At 40.0% G+C, this 14,676-nt stretch overlaps 13 non-coding genes across 13 annotated transcripts; all 13 read left to right on the top strand.

The window, feature by feature from the left end:
- The first annotated feature begins 345 nt into the window (after positions 1-345).
- Positions 346-420, top strand: trnan-guu (transfer RNA asparagine (anticodon GUU)). The gene has a single exon. It is a non-coding gene; the product is annotated as a tRNA-Asn (tRNA).
- An 874-nt stretch (positions 421-1,294) lies between these two features.
- trnan-guu (transfer RNA asparagine (anticodon GUU)) lies at positions 1,295-1,366 on the top strand. The gene has a single exon. It is a non-coding gene; the product is annotated as a tRNA-Asn (tRNA).
- A 1,136-nt stretch (positions 1,367-2,502) lies between these two features.
- On the top strand, positions 2,503-2,577 carry trnan-guu (transfer RNA asparagine (anticodon GUU)). Its single transcript has one exon. It is a non-coding gene; the product is annotated as a tRNA-Asn (tRNA).
- A 2,646-nt stretch (positions 2,578-5,223) lies between these two features.
- Positions 5,224-5,298, top strand: trnan-guu (transfer RNA asparagine (anticodon GUU)). Its single transcript has one exon. It is a non-coding gene; the product is annotated as a tRNA-Asn (tRNA).
- A 206-nt stretch (positions 5,299-5,504) lies between these two features.
- trnan-guu (transfer RNA asparagine (anticodon GUU)) lies at positions 5,505-5,580 on the top strand. Its single transcript has one exon. It is a non-coding gene; the product is annotated as a tRNA-Asn (tRNA).
- An 873-nt stretch (positions 5,581-6,453) lies between these two features.
- Positions 6,454-6,528, top strand: trnan-guu (transfer RNA asparagine (anticodon GUU)). Its single transcript has one exon. It is a non-coding gene; the product is annotated as a tRNA-Asn (tRNA).
- A 1,704-nt stretch (positions 6,529-8,232) lies between these two features.
- On the top strand, positions 8,233-8,306 carry trnan-guu (transfer RNA asparagine (anticodon GUU)). Its single transcript has one exon. It is a non-coding gene; the product is annotated as a tRNA-Asn (tRNA).
- A 206-nt stretch (positions 8,307-8,512) lies between these two features.
- On the top strand, positions 8,513-8,586 carry trnan-guu (transfer RNA asparagine (anticodon GUU)). Its single transcript has one exon. It is a non-coding gene; the product is annotated as a tRNA-Asn (tRNA).
- An 870-nt stretch (positions 8,587-9,456) lies between these two features.
- On the top strand, positions 9,457-9,530 carry trnan-guu (transfer RNA asparagine (anticodon GUU)). The gene has a single exon. It is a non-coding gene; the product is annotated as a tRNA-Asn (tRNA).
- Positions 9,531-11,232: 1,702 nt separating this feature from the next.
- Positions 11,233-11,306, top strand: trnan-guu (transfer RNA asparagine (anticodon GUU)). Its single transcript has one exon. It is a non-coding gene; the product is annotated as a tRNA-Asn (tRNA).
- An 872-nt stretch (positions 11,307-12,178) lies between these two features.
- On the top strand, positions 12,179-12,252 carry trnan-guu (transfer RNA asparagine (anticodon GUU)). Its single transcript has one exon. It is a non-coding gene; the product is annotated as a tRNA-Asn (tRNA).
- Positions 12,253-12,458: 206 nt separating this feature from the next.
- Positions 12,459-12,532, top strand: trnan-guu (transfer RNA asparagine (anticodon GUU)). The gene has a single exon. It is a non-coding gene; the product is annotated as a tRNA-Asn (tRNA).
- An 870-nt stretch (positions 12,533-13,402) lies between these two features.
- Positions 13,403-13,476, top strand: trnan-guu (transfer RNA asparagine (anticodon GUU)). Its single transcript has one exon. It is a non-coding gene; the product is annotated as a tRNA-Asn (tRNA).
- The last annotated feature ends 1,200 nt before the right edge of the window (positions 13,477-14,676 follow it).

Below are 14,676 nucleotides of genomic sequence, written 5' to 3'. Positions count from 1 at the left end.
AACATGTTCAGTTGGATGAGAGTACAAATGGACAGCGATCAAGCGTCAGGATCAAACACACCACAAGTCTCTGTGGGTAATTGGTTAGCGTGTTAGACTGTTAATCTAAAGGTTGGTGGTTCGAGCCACCCAGAGAACAACAGTTCTCAGTTTGTTGTGCTCCATGATTGTGATATGGACAAGTCTCCTGTGGTGCAATTGTTGGCGCTTTTAGACTGTTAATTTAAAAATTTGGTGATTTGAAGCCCACCCAGGCATGCTGTCTTTCTGTCTAGTGATAATTGATACCTTCCTGGCCTTACAGTAAGCTTGCTTTTGACCTGAAGTCAGGACAAATAACTACAAGTCTCTTTGGCGCAATGGTTAGCGCGTTAGACTGTTAATTCTAAAGGTTGGTGGGTTCGAGCCCACCCAGGGACGACAGTTCTCAGTTTGTTGTGCTCCATGATGTGGATATGACAAGTCTCTGTGGTGCAATTGGTGGCGCGTTAGACTGTTTATTTAAAAGTCGGTGATTTGAAGCCCACCAGGCATGCCTGTCTTTTCTGTTTCTAGTGATATGGAAGACCTTCCTGGCCTTACACTAAGCTTGCCTTTTTGACGGCTGCTCTTGTTTCCTGTTTGTCACATGTGATTGGTGTGTTGTTGAACATGAAAGATGACAAGTTAATATACCTACTGGTAAAATGGCTGTCAATGGTCTCTGATCTTCTGTTACTCAATAGCTTGATCAATTCTGTGTTCTCCAAGGAACATATAATTTATTCTTATTAATCTGGCTAGTATGACAACGTAAATGATGTCAATCTGGCATGAATAACCTTAGCATTTATATTTATCTCGCGAGAAGGACAATGTTGGTCCAGTGTGTTTGTGTGTATATGTACGCCTATACGCCATGAAAGTGACTAGCCACTTCATCATTCTTCCAGAGTCAGTCCCTTATTATTTGGAATGGGCTTGGCGATTATATATTACATTTGTGAAAATGCAGTTGTTTAAAAATATATTTATCAGAATATATTTGTGATTGTGGCTGAATTTACTCCTGCCAGATGCCTTTTAATATAATGTTGAGCTGACGAACATTGCGCTACATTTTTGCGCTTTTAAGGCCATTCAAAAAGCTAACAAACATTAGAAAACTACAGGTCTACTTCCTTGAAAATGTTGCTGCACTTTCGATGCACGTTAACACAACCATTGGAACAAAGTGTTGGTGTTTCGTAAACTCCATGTTCAGTTGGATGAGAGCACAATGGACAGCGATCAGAGTCAGGATCAACACGCCACAGTCTCTGTGGGGCATTGGTTAGCGCGTTAGACTGTTAATCTAAAGGTTGGTGGTTCGAGCCCCCCAGAGACAACAGTTCTCAGTTTGTTGTGCTCCATGATGTGGATATGACAAGTCTCTGTGGTGCAATTGGTTGGTGCTTAGACTGTTTAATTTAAAAGTTTGGGATTTGAGCCCACCCAGGATGCTGTCTTTCTGTTTCTAGTGATATGAATACCTTCTGGCCTTACAGTAAGCTTGCTTTTGACCTTGAGTCAGGATCAAACACACCACAGTCTCTGTGCCGCAATTGGTTAGGGCGTTAGACTGTTAATCAAAGTTGGTGGTTCGAGCCCACCCAGGGACGACAGTTCTCAGTTTGTTGTGCTCATGATGTGGATATGACAAGTCTGTGGTGCAATTGGTTGGCGCGTTAGACTGTTAATTTAAAAGTTGGTGATTTGAGCCCACCCAGGCATGCTGTCTTTCTGTTTCTAGTGATATGGAAGACCTTCCTGGCCTTACAGTAAGCTTGCTTTTGACCTGCTGTGTTCCTGTTGTCACATGTGATTGGTGTGTTGTTGACATGAAAGATGACAAGTTAATATACCTACTGGTAAAATGGCTGTCAATGGTCTCTGATCTTCTGTTACTCAATAGCTTGATCATTCTGTGTTCTCCAAGGAACATATAATTTATTCTTATTAATCTGGCTAGTATGACAACGTAAATGATGTCAATCTGGCATGAATAACCTTAGCATTTATATATCCTCGCGAGAAGGACAATAGTTGGTCAGTGTGTTTGTGTGTATATGTACGCATATACGCCATGCAATGGTGACTAGCCACTTCATCATTCTTCCAGAGTCAGTCCCCTTATTATTTGGAATGGGCTTGGCGATTAATATTACATTTGTGAAATGCAGTTGTTTAAAATATATATTTATCAGAATATATTTGTGATTGTGGCTGAATTTACTCCTGCCAGATGCCTTTTAAATAATTTGAGCTGACGAACATTGCGCTACCTTTTTGCCCTTTAAGAGGCCATTCAAAAAGCTAACAAACATTAGAAAACTACAGGTCTACTTCCTTGAAAATGTTGCTGCACTTTCGATGCACGTTAACACACCATTGGAACAAAGTGTTGTTGTTTCGTAAACTCCATGTTCAGTGGATGAGAGCACAAATGGACAGCAATCAAGAGTCAGGATCAAAACACCACAAGTCTCTGTGGTGCAATTGGTTAGCGCGGTTAGACTGTTAATCTAAAGGTTGGTGGTTCGAGCCCACCCAGGGACGACAGTTCTCAGTTTGTTGTGCTCCATGATGTGGATATGACAAGTCTTTGTGGTGCAATTGGTTGCGTGTTAGACTGTTATTTAAAAGTTGGTGATTTGAGCCCACCCAGGCATGCTGTCTTCTGTTTCTAGTGATATGGAAGACCTTCCTGGCCTTACAGTAAGCTTGCTTTTTGACCTGCTCTGTTTCCTGTTGTCACATGTGATTGGTGTGTGGTGTACATGAAAGATGACAAGTTATATACCTACTGGTAAAATGGCTGTCAATGGTCTCTGATCTTCTGTTACTCAATAGCTTGATCATTCTGTGTTCTCCAAGGAACATATAATTTATTCTTATTAATCTGGCTAGTATGACAACGTAAATGATGTCAATCTGGCATGAATAACCTTAGGCATTTATATTATCTCGCGAGAAGGACAATGTTGGTCCAGTGTGTTGTGTGTATATGTACGCCTATACGCCATGAAAGTGACTAGCCACTTCATCATTCTTCCAGAGTCAGTCCCCTTATTATTTGGAATGGGCTTGGCGATTATATATTACATTTGTGAAAATGCAGTTGTTTAAAATATATATTTATCAGAATATATTTGTGATTGTGGCTGAATTTACTCCTGCCAGATGCCTTTTAATATAATGTTGAGCTGACGAACATTGCGCTACATTTTTGCCCTTTTAAGGCCATTCAAAAAGCTAACAAACATTAGAAAACTACAGGTCTACTTCCTTGAAAATGTTGCTGCACTTTCGATGCACGTTAACACAACCATTGGAACAAAGTGTTGTTGTTTCGTAAACTCCATGTTCAGTTGGATGAGAGCACAAATGGACAGCGATCAAGAGTCAGGATCAAACACACCACAAGTCTCTGTGGCGCAATTGGTTGGCGCTTTAGACTGTTTATTTAAAAGTTGGGGATTTGAGCCCACCCAGGCATGCTGTCTTTCTGTTTCTAGTGATATGGAAGACCTTCCTGGCCTTACAGTAAGCTTGCTTTTGACCTGCTCTGTTTCCTGTTGTCACATGTGATTGGTGTGTTGTTGTACATGAAAGATGACAAGTTAATATACCTACTGGTAAAATGGCTGTCAATGGTCTCTGGTCTTCTGTTACTCAATAGCTTGATCATTCTGTGTTCTCCAAGGGAACATATAATTTATTCTTATTATCTGGCTAGTATGACAACGTAAATGATGTCAATCTGGCATGAATAACCTTAGCATTTATATTTATCTCGCGAGAAGGACAATGTTGGTCCAGTGTGTTTGTGTGTATATGTACGCCTATACGCCATGAAAGTGACTAGCCACTTCATCATTCTTCTAGAGTCAGTCCCCTTATTATTTGGAATGTGCTTGGCGATTATATATTACATTTGTGAAAATGCAGTTGTTTAAAATATATATTTATCAGAATATATTTGTGATTGTGGCTGAATTTACTCCTGCCAGATGCCTTTTCATATAATGTTGCGCTGATGAACATTGTGCTACATTTTTGCCCTTTTAAGGCCATTCAAAAAGCTAACAAACATTAGAAAACTACAGGTCTACTTCCTTGAAAATGTTGCTTGCACTTTCGATGCACGTTAACACAACCATGGAACAAAGTGTTGTTGTTACGTAAACTCCATGTTCAGTTTGGATGAGAGCACAAATGGACAGCAATCAAGAGTCAGGATCAAACACAACACAAGTCTCTATGGGGCAATTGGTTAGCCTGTTAAAACTGTTAATCTAAAGGGTTGGTGGTTCGAGCCCACCCAGGGACGACAGTTCTCAGTTTGTTGTGTGTTCCATGATTGGATATGACAAGTCTCTGTGGTGCAATTGGTTGTCGCGTCAGACTGTTAATTTAAAGTTGGTGATTTGAGCCCACCCAGGCATGCTGTCTTTCTGTTTCTAGTGATATGTGAAGACCTTCCTGGCCTACAGTAAGCTTGCTTTTGACCTGCTGTGTTTCCTGTTGTTACCATTGATTGGTGTTTTGTTTGAACATGAAAGATGACAAGTTTAAGATACCTACTGGTAAAATGGCTGTCAATGGTCTCTGATCTTCTGTTACTCAATAGCTTGATCATTCTGTTTCTCCAAGGAACATATAATTTATTCCTTATTAATCTGGCTAGTATGACACGCAAATGATGTCAATCTGGCATGATAACCTTAGCATTTATATTATCTCGCGAGAAGGACAATGTTGGGCCAGTGTGTTTGTGTGTATAGTGTACGCCTATACGCCATGAAAGTGACTAGCCACTTAATCATTCTTCCAGAGTCAGTCCCCTTATTATTTGGAATGGGCTTGGCGATTATATATTACATTTGTGAAAATGCAGTTGTTTAAAATATATATTTATCAGAATATATTTGTGATTGTGGCTGAATTTACTCCTGCCAGATGCCTTTTAATATAATGTTGAGCTGACGAACATTGCGCTACATTTTTGCGCTTTTAAGGCCATTCAAAAGCTAACAAACATTAGAAAACTACAGGTCTACTTCCTTGAAAAATGTTGCTGCACTTTCGATGCACGTTAACACAACCATTGGAACAAAGTGTTGGTGTTTCGTAAACTCCATGTTCAGTTGGATGAGAGCACAAATGGACAGCGATCAAGAGTCAGGATCAAACACGCCACAAGTCTCTGTGGGGCAATTGGGTTAGCGCGTTAGACTGTTAATCTAAAGGTTGGTGGTTCGAGCCCACCCAGAGACAACAGTTCTCAGTTTGTTGTGCTCCATGATGTGGATATGACAAGTCTCTGTGGTGCAATTGGTTGGTGCTTTAGACTGTTAATTTAAAAGTTTGGTGATTTGAGCCCACCCAGGCATGCTGTCTTTCTGTTTCTAGTGATATTGAATACCTTCCTGGCCTTACAGTAAGCTTGCTTTTGACCTGAGTCAGGATCAAACACACCACAAGTCTCTGTGCCGCAATTGGTTAGGGGGCGTTAGACTGTTAATCTAAAGGTTGGTGGTTCGAGCCCACCCAGGGACGACAGTTCTCAGTTTGTTGTGCTTCATGATGTGGATATGACAAGTCTGTGGTGCAATTGGTTGGTGCGTTAGACTGTTAATTTAAAAGTTGGTGATTTGAGCCCACCCAGGCATGCTGTCTTTCTGTTTCTAGTGATATGGAAGACCTTCCTGCCCTTACAGTAAGCTTGCTTTTGACCTGCTGTGTTTCCTGTTGTCACATGTGATTGGTGTGTTGTTGAACATTAAAGATGACAATTACTATACCTACTGGTAAAATGGCTGTTAATGGTCTCTGATCTTCTGTTACTCTCAATAGCTTGATCATTCTGGTGTTCTCCAAGGAACATATAATTTATTCTTATTAATCTGGCTAGTATGACAACGTAAATGATGTCAATCTGGCATGAATAACCTTAGCATTTATATTTATCTCGCGAGAAGGACAATGTTGGTCCAGTGTGTTTGTGTGTATATGTACGCCTATACGCCATGAAGTGACTAGCCACTTCATCATTCTTCCAGAGTCAGTCCCCTTATTATTTGGAATGGGCATTGGCGATTATATATTACATTTGTGAAAATGCAGTTGTTTAAAATATATATTTATCAGAATATATTTGTGATTGTGGCTGAATTTACTCCTGCCAGATGCCTTTTAATATAATGTTGAGCTGACGAACATTGCGCTACATGTTTTTGCCCTTTTAAGGCCATTCAAAAAGCTAACAAACATTAGAAAACTACAGGTCTACTTCCTTGAAAATGTTGCTGCACTTTCGATGCACGTTAACACAACCATTGGAACAAAGTGTTGTTGTTTCGTAACTCCATGTTCAGTTGGATGAGAGCACAAATGGACAGAGATCAAGAGTCAGGATCAAACACACCACAAGTCTCTGTGGTGCAATTGGGTTAGCGCGTTAGACTGTTAATCTAAAGGTTGGTGGTTCGAGCCCACCCAGGGACGACAGTTTTCAGTTTGTTGTTCTCCATGATGTGGATATGACAAGTCTTTGTGGTGCAATTGGTTGGCGTGTTAGACTGTTAATTTAAAAGTTTGGTGATTTGAGCCCACCCAGGCATGCTGTCTTTCTGTTTCTAGTGATATGGAAGACCTTCCTGGCCTTACAGTAAGCTTGCTTTTGACCTGCTCTGTTTCCTGTTGTCACATGTGATTGGTGTGTTGTTGTACATGAAAGATGACAAGTTAATATACCTACTGGTTAAAATGGCTGTCAATGGTCTCTGGTCTTCTGTTACTCAATAGCTTGATCATTCTGTGTTCTCCAAGGAACATATAATTTATTCTTATTAATCTGGCTAGTATGACAACGTAAATGATGTCAATCTGGCATGAAACCTTAGCATTTATATTCATCTCGCGAGAAGGACAATGTTGGTCCAGTGTGTTTGTGTGAATATGTAACGCCTATACGCCATGAAAGTGACTAGCCACTTCATCATTCTTCCAGAGTCAGTCCCCTTATTATTTGGAATGGGCTTGTGCGATTATATATTACATTTGTGAAAATGCAGTTGTTTAAAATATATATTTATCAGAATATATTTGTGATTGTGGCTGAATTTACTCCTGCCAGATGCCTTTTAATATAATGTTGAGCTGACGAACATTGCGCTACATTTTTGCCCTTTTAAGGCCATTCAAAAAGCTAACAAACATTAGAAAAACTACAGGTCTACTTCCTTGAAAATGTTGCTGCACTTTCGATGCACGTTAACACAACCATTGGAACAAAGTGTTGTTGTTTCGTAAACTCCATGTTCAGTTGGATGAGAGCACAAATGGACAGCGATCAAGAGTCAGGATCAAACACACCACAAGTCTCTGTGGCGCAATTGGTTGGCGCTTTAGACTGTTTATTTAAAAGTTGGGGATTTGAGCCCACCCAGGCATGCTGTCTTTCTGTTTCTAGTGATATGGAAGACCTTCCTGGCCTTACAGTAAGCTTGCTTTTGACCTGCTCTGTTTCCTGTTGTCACATGTGATTGGTGTGTTGTTGTACATGAAAGATGACAAGTTAATATACCTACTGGTAAAATGGCTGTCAATGGTCTCTGGTCTTCTGTTACTCAATAGCTTGATCATTCTGTGTTCTCCAAGGAACATATAATTTATTCTTATTAATCTGGCTAGTATGACAACGTAAATGATGTCAATCTGGCATGAATAACCTTAGCATTTATATTCATCTCGCGAGAAGGACAATGTTGGTCCAGTGTGTTTGTGTGTATATGTACGCCTATACGCCATGAAAGTGACTAGCCACTTCATCATTCTTCCAGAGTCAGTCCCCTTATTATTTGGAATGGGCTTGGCGATTATATATTACATTTGTGAAAATGCAGTTGTTTAAAATATATATTTATCAGAATATATTTGTGATTGTGGCTGAATTTACTCCTGCCAGATGCCTTTTAATATAATGTTGAGCTGACGAACATTGCGCTACATTTTTGCGCTTTTAAGGCCATTCAAAAAGCTAACAAACATTAGAAACTACAGGTCTACTTCCTTGAAAATGTTGCTGCACTTTCGATGCACGTTAACACAACCATTGGAACAAAGTGTTGGTGTTTCGTAAACTCCATGTTCAGTTGGATGAGAGCACAAATGGACAGCGATCAAGAGTCAGGATCAAACACGCCACAAGTCTCTGTGGGGCAATTGGTTAGCGCGTTAGACTGTTAATCTAAAGGTTGGTGGTTCGAGCCCACCCAGAGACAACAGTTCTCAGTTTGTTGTGCTCCATGATGTGGATATGACAAGTCTCTGTGGTGCAATTGGTTGGTGCTTTAGACTGTTAATTTAAAAGTTTGGTGATTTGAGCCCACCCAGGCATGCTGTCTTTCTGTTTCTAGTGATATTGAATACCTTCCTGGCCTTACAGTAAGCTTGCTTTTGACCTGAGTCAGGATCAAACACACCACAAGTCTCTGTGCCGCAATTGGTTAGGGCGTTAGACTGTTAATCTAAAGGTTGGTGGTTCGAGCCCACCCAGGGACGACAGTTCTCAGTTTGTTGTGCTTCATGATGTGGATATGACAAGTCTGTGGTGCAATTGGTTGGTGCGTTAGACTGTTAATTTAAAAGTTGGTGATTTGAGCCCACCCAGGCATGCTGTCTTTCTGTTTCTAGTGATATGGAAGACCTTCCTGCCCTTACAGTAAGCTTGCTTTTGACCTGCTGTGTTTCCTGTTGTCACATGTGATTGGTGTGTTGTTGAACATTAAAGATGACAAGTTACTATACCTACTGGTAAAATGGCTGTCAATGGTCTCTGATCTTCTGTTACTCAATAGCTTGATCATTCTGTGTTCTCCAAGGAACATATAATTTATTCTTATTAATCTGGCTAGTATGACAACGTAAATGATGTCAATCTGGCATGAATAACCTTAGCATTTATATTTATCTCGCGAGAAGGACAATGTTGGTCCAGTGTGTTTGTGTGTATATGTACGCCTATACGCCATGAAAGTGACTAGCCACTTCATCATTCTTCCAGAGTCAGTCCCCTTATTATTTGGAATGGGCTTGGCGATTATATATTACATTTGTGAAAATGCAGTTGTTTAAAATATATATTTATCAGAATATATTTGTGATTGTGGCTGAATTTACTCCTGCCAGATGCCTTTTAATATAATGTTGAGCTGACGAACATTGCGCTACATTTTTGCCCTTTTAAGGCCATTCAAAAAGCTAACAAACATTAGAAAACTACAGGTCTACTTCCTTGAAAATGTTGCTGCACTTTCGATGCACGTTAACACAACCATTGGAACAAAGTGTTGTTGTTTCGTAAACTCCATGTTCAGTTGGATGAGAGCACAAATGGACAGAGATCAAGAGTCAGGATCAAACACACCACAAGTCTCTGTGGTGCAATTGGTTAGCGCGTTAGACTGTTAATCTAAAGGTTGGTGGTTCGAGCCCACCCAGGGACGACAGTTCTCAGTTTGTTGTTCTCCATGATGTGGATATGACAAGTCTTTGTGGTGCAATTGGTTGGCGTGTTAGACTGTTAATTTAAAAGTTGGTGATTTGAGCCCACCCAGGCATGCTGTCTTTCTGTTTCTAGTGATATGGAAGACCTTCCTGGCCTTACAGTAAGCTTGCTTTTGACCTGCTCTGTTTCCTGTTGTCACATGTGATTGGTGTGTTGTTGTACATGAAAGATGACAAGTTAATATACCTACTGGTAAAATGGCTGTCAATGGTCTCTGGTCTTCTGTTACTCAATAGCTTGATCATTCTGTGTTCTCCAAGGAACATATAATTTATTCTTATTAATCTGGCTAGTATGACAACGTAAATGATGTCAATCTGGCATGAATAACCTTAGCATTTATATTCATCTCGCGAGAAGGACAATGTTGGTCCAGTGTGTTTGTGTGAATATGTACGCCTATACGCCATGAAAGTGACTAGCCACTTCATCATTCTTCCAGAGTCAGTCCCCTTATTATTTGGAATGGGCTTGGCGATTATATATTACATTTGTGAAAATGCAGTTGTTTAAAATATATATTTATCAGAATATATTTGTGATTGTGGCTGAATTTACTCCTGCCAGATGCCTTTTAATATAATGTTGAGCTGACGAACATTGCGCTACATTTTTGCCCTTTTAAGGCCATTCAAAAAGCTAACAAACATTAGAAAACTACAGGTCTACTTCCTTGAAAATGTTGCTGCACTTTCGATGCACGTTAACACAACCATTGGAACAAAGTGTTGTTGTTTCGTAAACTCCATGTTCAGTTGGATGAGAGCACAAATGGACAGCGATCAAGAGTCAGGATCAAACACACCACAAGTCTCTGTGGCGCAATTGGTTGGCGCTTTAGACTGTTTATTTAAAAGTTGGGGATTTGAGCCCACCCAGGCATGCTGTCTTTCTGTTTCTAGTGATATGGAAGACCTTCCTGGCCTTACAGTAAGCTTGCTTTTGACCTGCTCTGTTTCCTGTTGTCACATGTGATTGGTGTGTTGTTGTACATGAAAGATGACAAGTTAATATACCTACTGGTAAAATGGCTGTCAATGGTCTCTGGTCTTCTGTTACTCAATAGCTTGATCATTCTGTGTTCTCCAAGGAACATATAATTTATTCTTATTAATCTGGCTAGTATGACAACGTAAATGATGTCAATCTGGCATGAATAACCTTAGCATTTATATTTATCTCGCGAGAAGGACAATGTTGGTCCAGTGTGTTTGTGTGTATATGTACGCCTATACGCCATGAAAGTGACTAGCCACTTCATCATTCTTCTAGAGTCAGTCCCCTTATTATTTGGAATGTGCTTGGCGATTATATATTACATTTGTGAAAATGCAGTTGTTTAAAATATATATTTATCAGAATATATTTGTGATTGTGGCTGAATTTACTCCTGCCAGATGCCTTTTCATATAATGTTGCGCTGATGAACATTGTGCTACATTTTTGCCCTTTTAAGGCCATTCAAAAAGCTAACAAACATTAGAAAACTACAGGTCTACTTCCTTGAAAATGTTGCTGCACTTTCGATGCACGTTAACACAACCATTGGAACAAAGTGTTGTTGTTACGTAAACTCCATGTTCAGTTGGATGAGAGCACAAATGGACAGCAATCAAGAGTCAGGATCAAACACAACACAAGTCTCTATGGGGCAATTGGTTAGCCTGTTAAACTGTTAATCTAAAGGTTGGTGGTTCGAGCCCACCCAGGGACGACAGTTCTCAGTTTGTTGTGTTCCATGATGTGGATATGACAAGTCTCTGTGGTGCAATTGGTTGTCGCGTCAGACTGTTAATTTAAAAGTTGGTGATTTGAGCCCACCCAGGCATGCTGTCTTTCTGTTTCTAGTGATATGGAAGACCTTCCTGGCCTTACAGTAAGCTTGCTTTTGACCTGCTGTGTTTCCTGTTGTTACATTTGATTGGTGTGTTGTTGAACATGAAAGATGACAAGTTAAGATACCTACTGGTAAAATGGCTGTCAATGGTCTCTGATCTTCTGTTACTCAATAGCTTGATCATTCTGTGTTCTCCAAGGAACATATAATTTATTCTTATTAATCTGGCTAGTATGACAACGCAAATGATGTCAATCTGGCATGAATAACCTTAGCATTTATATTTATCTCGCGAGAAGGACAATGTTGGTCCAGTGTGTTTGTGTGTATATGTACGCCTATACGCCATGAAAGTGACTAGCCACTTCATCATTCTTCCAGAGTCAGTCCCCTTATTATTTGGAATGGGCTTGGCGATTATATATTACATTTGTGAAAATGCAGTTGTTTAAAATATATATTTATCAGAATATATTTGTGATTGTGGCTGAATTTACTCCTGCCAGATGCCTTTTAATATAATGTTGAGCTGACGAACATTGCGCTACATTTTTGCGCTTTTAAGGCCATTCAAAAAGCTAACAAACATTAGAAAACTACAGGTCTACTTCCTTGAAAATGTTGCTGCACTTTCGATGCACGTTAACACAACCATTGGAACAAAGTGTTGGTGTTTCGTAAACTCCATGTTCAGTTGGATGAGAGCACAAATGGACAGCGATCAAGAGTCAGGATCAAACACGCCACAAGTCTCTGTGGGGCAATTGGTTAGCGCGTTAGACTGTTAATCTAAAGGTTGGTGGTTCGAGCCCACCCAGAGACAACAGTTCTCAGTTTGTTGTGCTCCATGATGTGGATATGACAAGTCTCTGTGGTGCAATTGGTTGGTGCTTTAGACTGTTAATTTAAAAGTTTGGTGATTTGAGCCCACCCAGGCATGCTGTCTTTCTGTTTCTAGTGATATTGAATACCTTCCTGGCCTTACAGTAAGCTTGCTTTTGACCTGAGTCAGGATCAAACACACCACAAGTCTCTGTGCCGCAATTGGTTAGGGCGTTAGACTGTTAATCTAAAGGTTGGTGGTTCGAGCCCACCCAGGGACGACAGTTCTCAGTTTGTTGTGCTTCATGATGTGGATATGACAAGTCTGTGGTGCAATTGGTTGGTGCGTTAGACTGTTAATTTAAAAGTTGGTGATTTGAGCCCACCCAGGCATGCTGTCTTTCTGTTTCTAGTGATATGGAAGACCTTCCTGCCCTTACAGTAAGCTTGCTTTTGACCTGCTGTGTTTCCTGTTGTCACATGTGATTGGTGTGTTGTTGAACATTAAAGATGACAAGTTACTATACCTACTGGTAAAATGGCTGTTAATGGTCTCTGATCTTCTGTTACTCAATAGCTTGATCATTCTGTGTTCTCCAAGGAACATATAATTTATTCTTATTAATCTGGCTAGTATGACAACGTAAATGATGTCAATCTGGCATGAATAACCTTAGCATTTATATTTATCTCGCGAGAAGGACAATGTTGGTCCAGTGTGTTTGTGTGTATATGTACGCCTATACGCCATGAAAGTGACTAGCCACTTCATCATTCTTCCAGAGTCAGTCCCCTTATTATTTGGAATGGGCTTGGCGATTATATATTACATTTGTGAAAATGCAGTTGTTTAAAATATATATTTATCAGAATATATTTGTGATTGTGGCTGAATTTACTCCTGCCAGATGCCTTTTAATATAATGTTGAGCTGACGAACATTGCGCTACATTTTTGCCCTTTTAAGGCCATTCAAAAAGCTAACAAACATTAGAAAACTACAGGTCTACTTCCTTGAAAATGTTGCTGCACTTTCGATGCACGTTAACACAACCATTGGAACAAAGTGTTGTTGTTTCGTAAACTCCATGTTCAGTTGGATGAGAGCACAAATGGACAGAGATCAAGAGTCAGGATCAAACACACCACAAGTCTCTGTGGTGCAATTGGTTAGCGCGTTAGACTGTTAATCTAAAGGTTGGTGGTTCGAGCCCACCCAGGGACGACAGTTTTCAGTTTGTTGTTCTCCATGATGTGGATATGACAAGTCTTTGTGGTGCAATTGGTTGGCGTGTTAGACTGTTAATTTAAAAGTTGGTGATTTGAGCCCACCCAGGCATGCTGTCTTTCTGTTTCTAGTGATATGGAAGACCTTCCTGGCCTTACAGTAAGCTTGCTTTTGACCTGCTCTGTTTCCTGTTGTCACATGTGATTGGTGTGTTGTTGTACATGAAAGATGACAAGTTAATATACCTACTGGTAAAATGGCTGTCAATGGTCTCTGGTCTTCTGTTACTCAATAGCTTGATCATTCTGTGTTCTCCAAGGAACATATAATTTATTCTTATTAATCTGGCTAGTATGACAACGTAAATGATGTCAATCTGGCATGAATAACCTTAGCATTTATATTCATCTCGCGAGAAGGACAATGTTGGTCCAGTGTGTTTGTGTGAATATGTACGCCTATACGCCATGAAAGTGACTAGCCACTTCATCATTCTTCCAGAGTCAGTCCCCTTATTATTTGGAATGGGCTTGGCGATTATATATTACATTTGTGAAAATGCAGTTGTTTAAAATATATATTTATCAGAATATATTTGTGATTGTGGCTGAATTTACTCCTGCCAGATGCCTTTTAATATAATGTTGAGCTGACGAACATTGCGCTACATTTTTGCCCTTTTAAGGCCATTCAAAAAGCTAACAAACATTAGAAAACTACAGGTCTACTTCCTTGAAAATGTTGCTGCACTTTCGATGCACGTTAACACAACCATTGGAACAAAGTGTTGTTGTTTCGTAAACTCCATGTTCAGTTGGATGAGAGCACAAATGGACAGCGATCAAGAGTCAGGATCAAACACACCACAAGTCTCTGTGGCGCAATTGGTTGGCGCTTTAGACTGTTTATTTAAAAGTTGGGGATTTGAGCCCACCCAGGCATGCTGTCTTTCTGTTTCTAGTGATATGGAAGACCTTCCTGGCCTTACAGTAAGCTTGCTTTTGACCTGCTCTGTTTCCTGTTGTCACATGTGATTGGTGTGTTGTTGTACATGAAAGATGACAAGTTAATATACCTACTGGTAAAATGGCTGTCAATGGTCTCTGGTCTTCTGTTACTCAATAGCTTGATCATTCTGTGTTCTCCAAGGAACATATAATTTATTCTTATTAATCTGGCTAGTATGACAACGTAAAT

This window comes from Oncorhynchus kisutch, unplaced genomic scaffold (genome assembly GCF_002021735.2).
Source record: "Oncorhynchus kisutch isolate 150728-3 unplaced genomic scaffold, Okis_V2 scaffold924, whole genome shotgun sequence".
Classification (NCBI taxonomy): Eukaryota; Metazoa; Chordata; class Actinopteri; order Salmoniformes; family Salmonidae; genus Oncorhynchus; species Oncorhynchus kisutch.
Note: the sequence above shows the minus strand (reverse complement) of the source record. Positions and strands in the feature narration are given on the sequence as shown.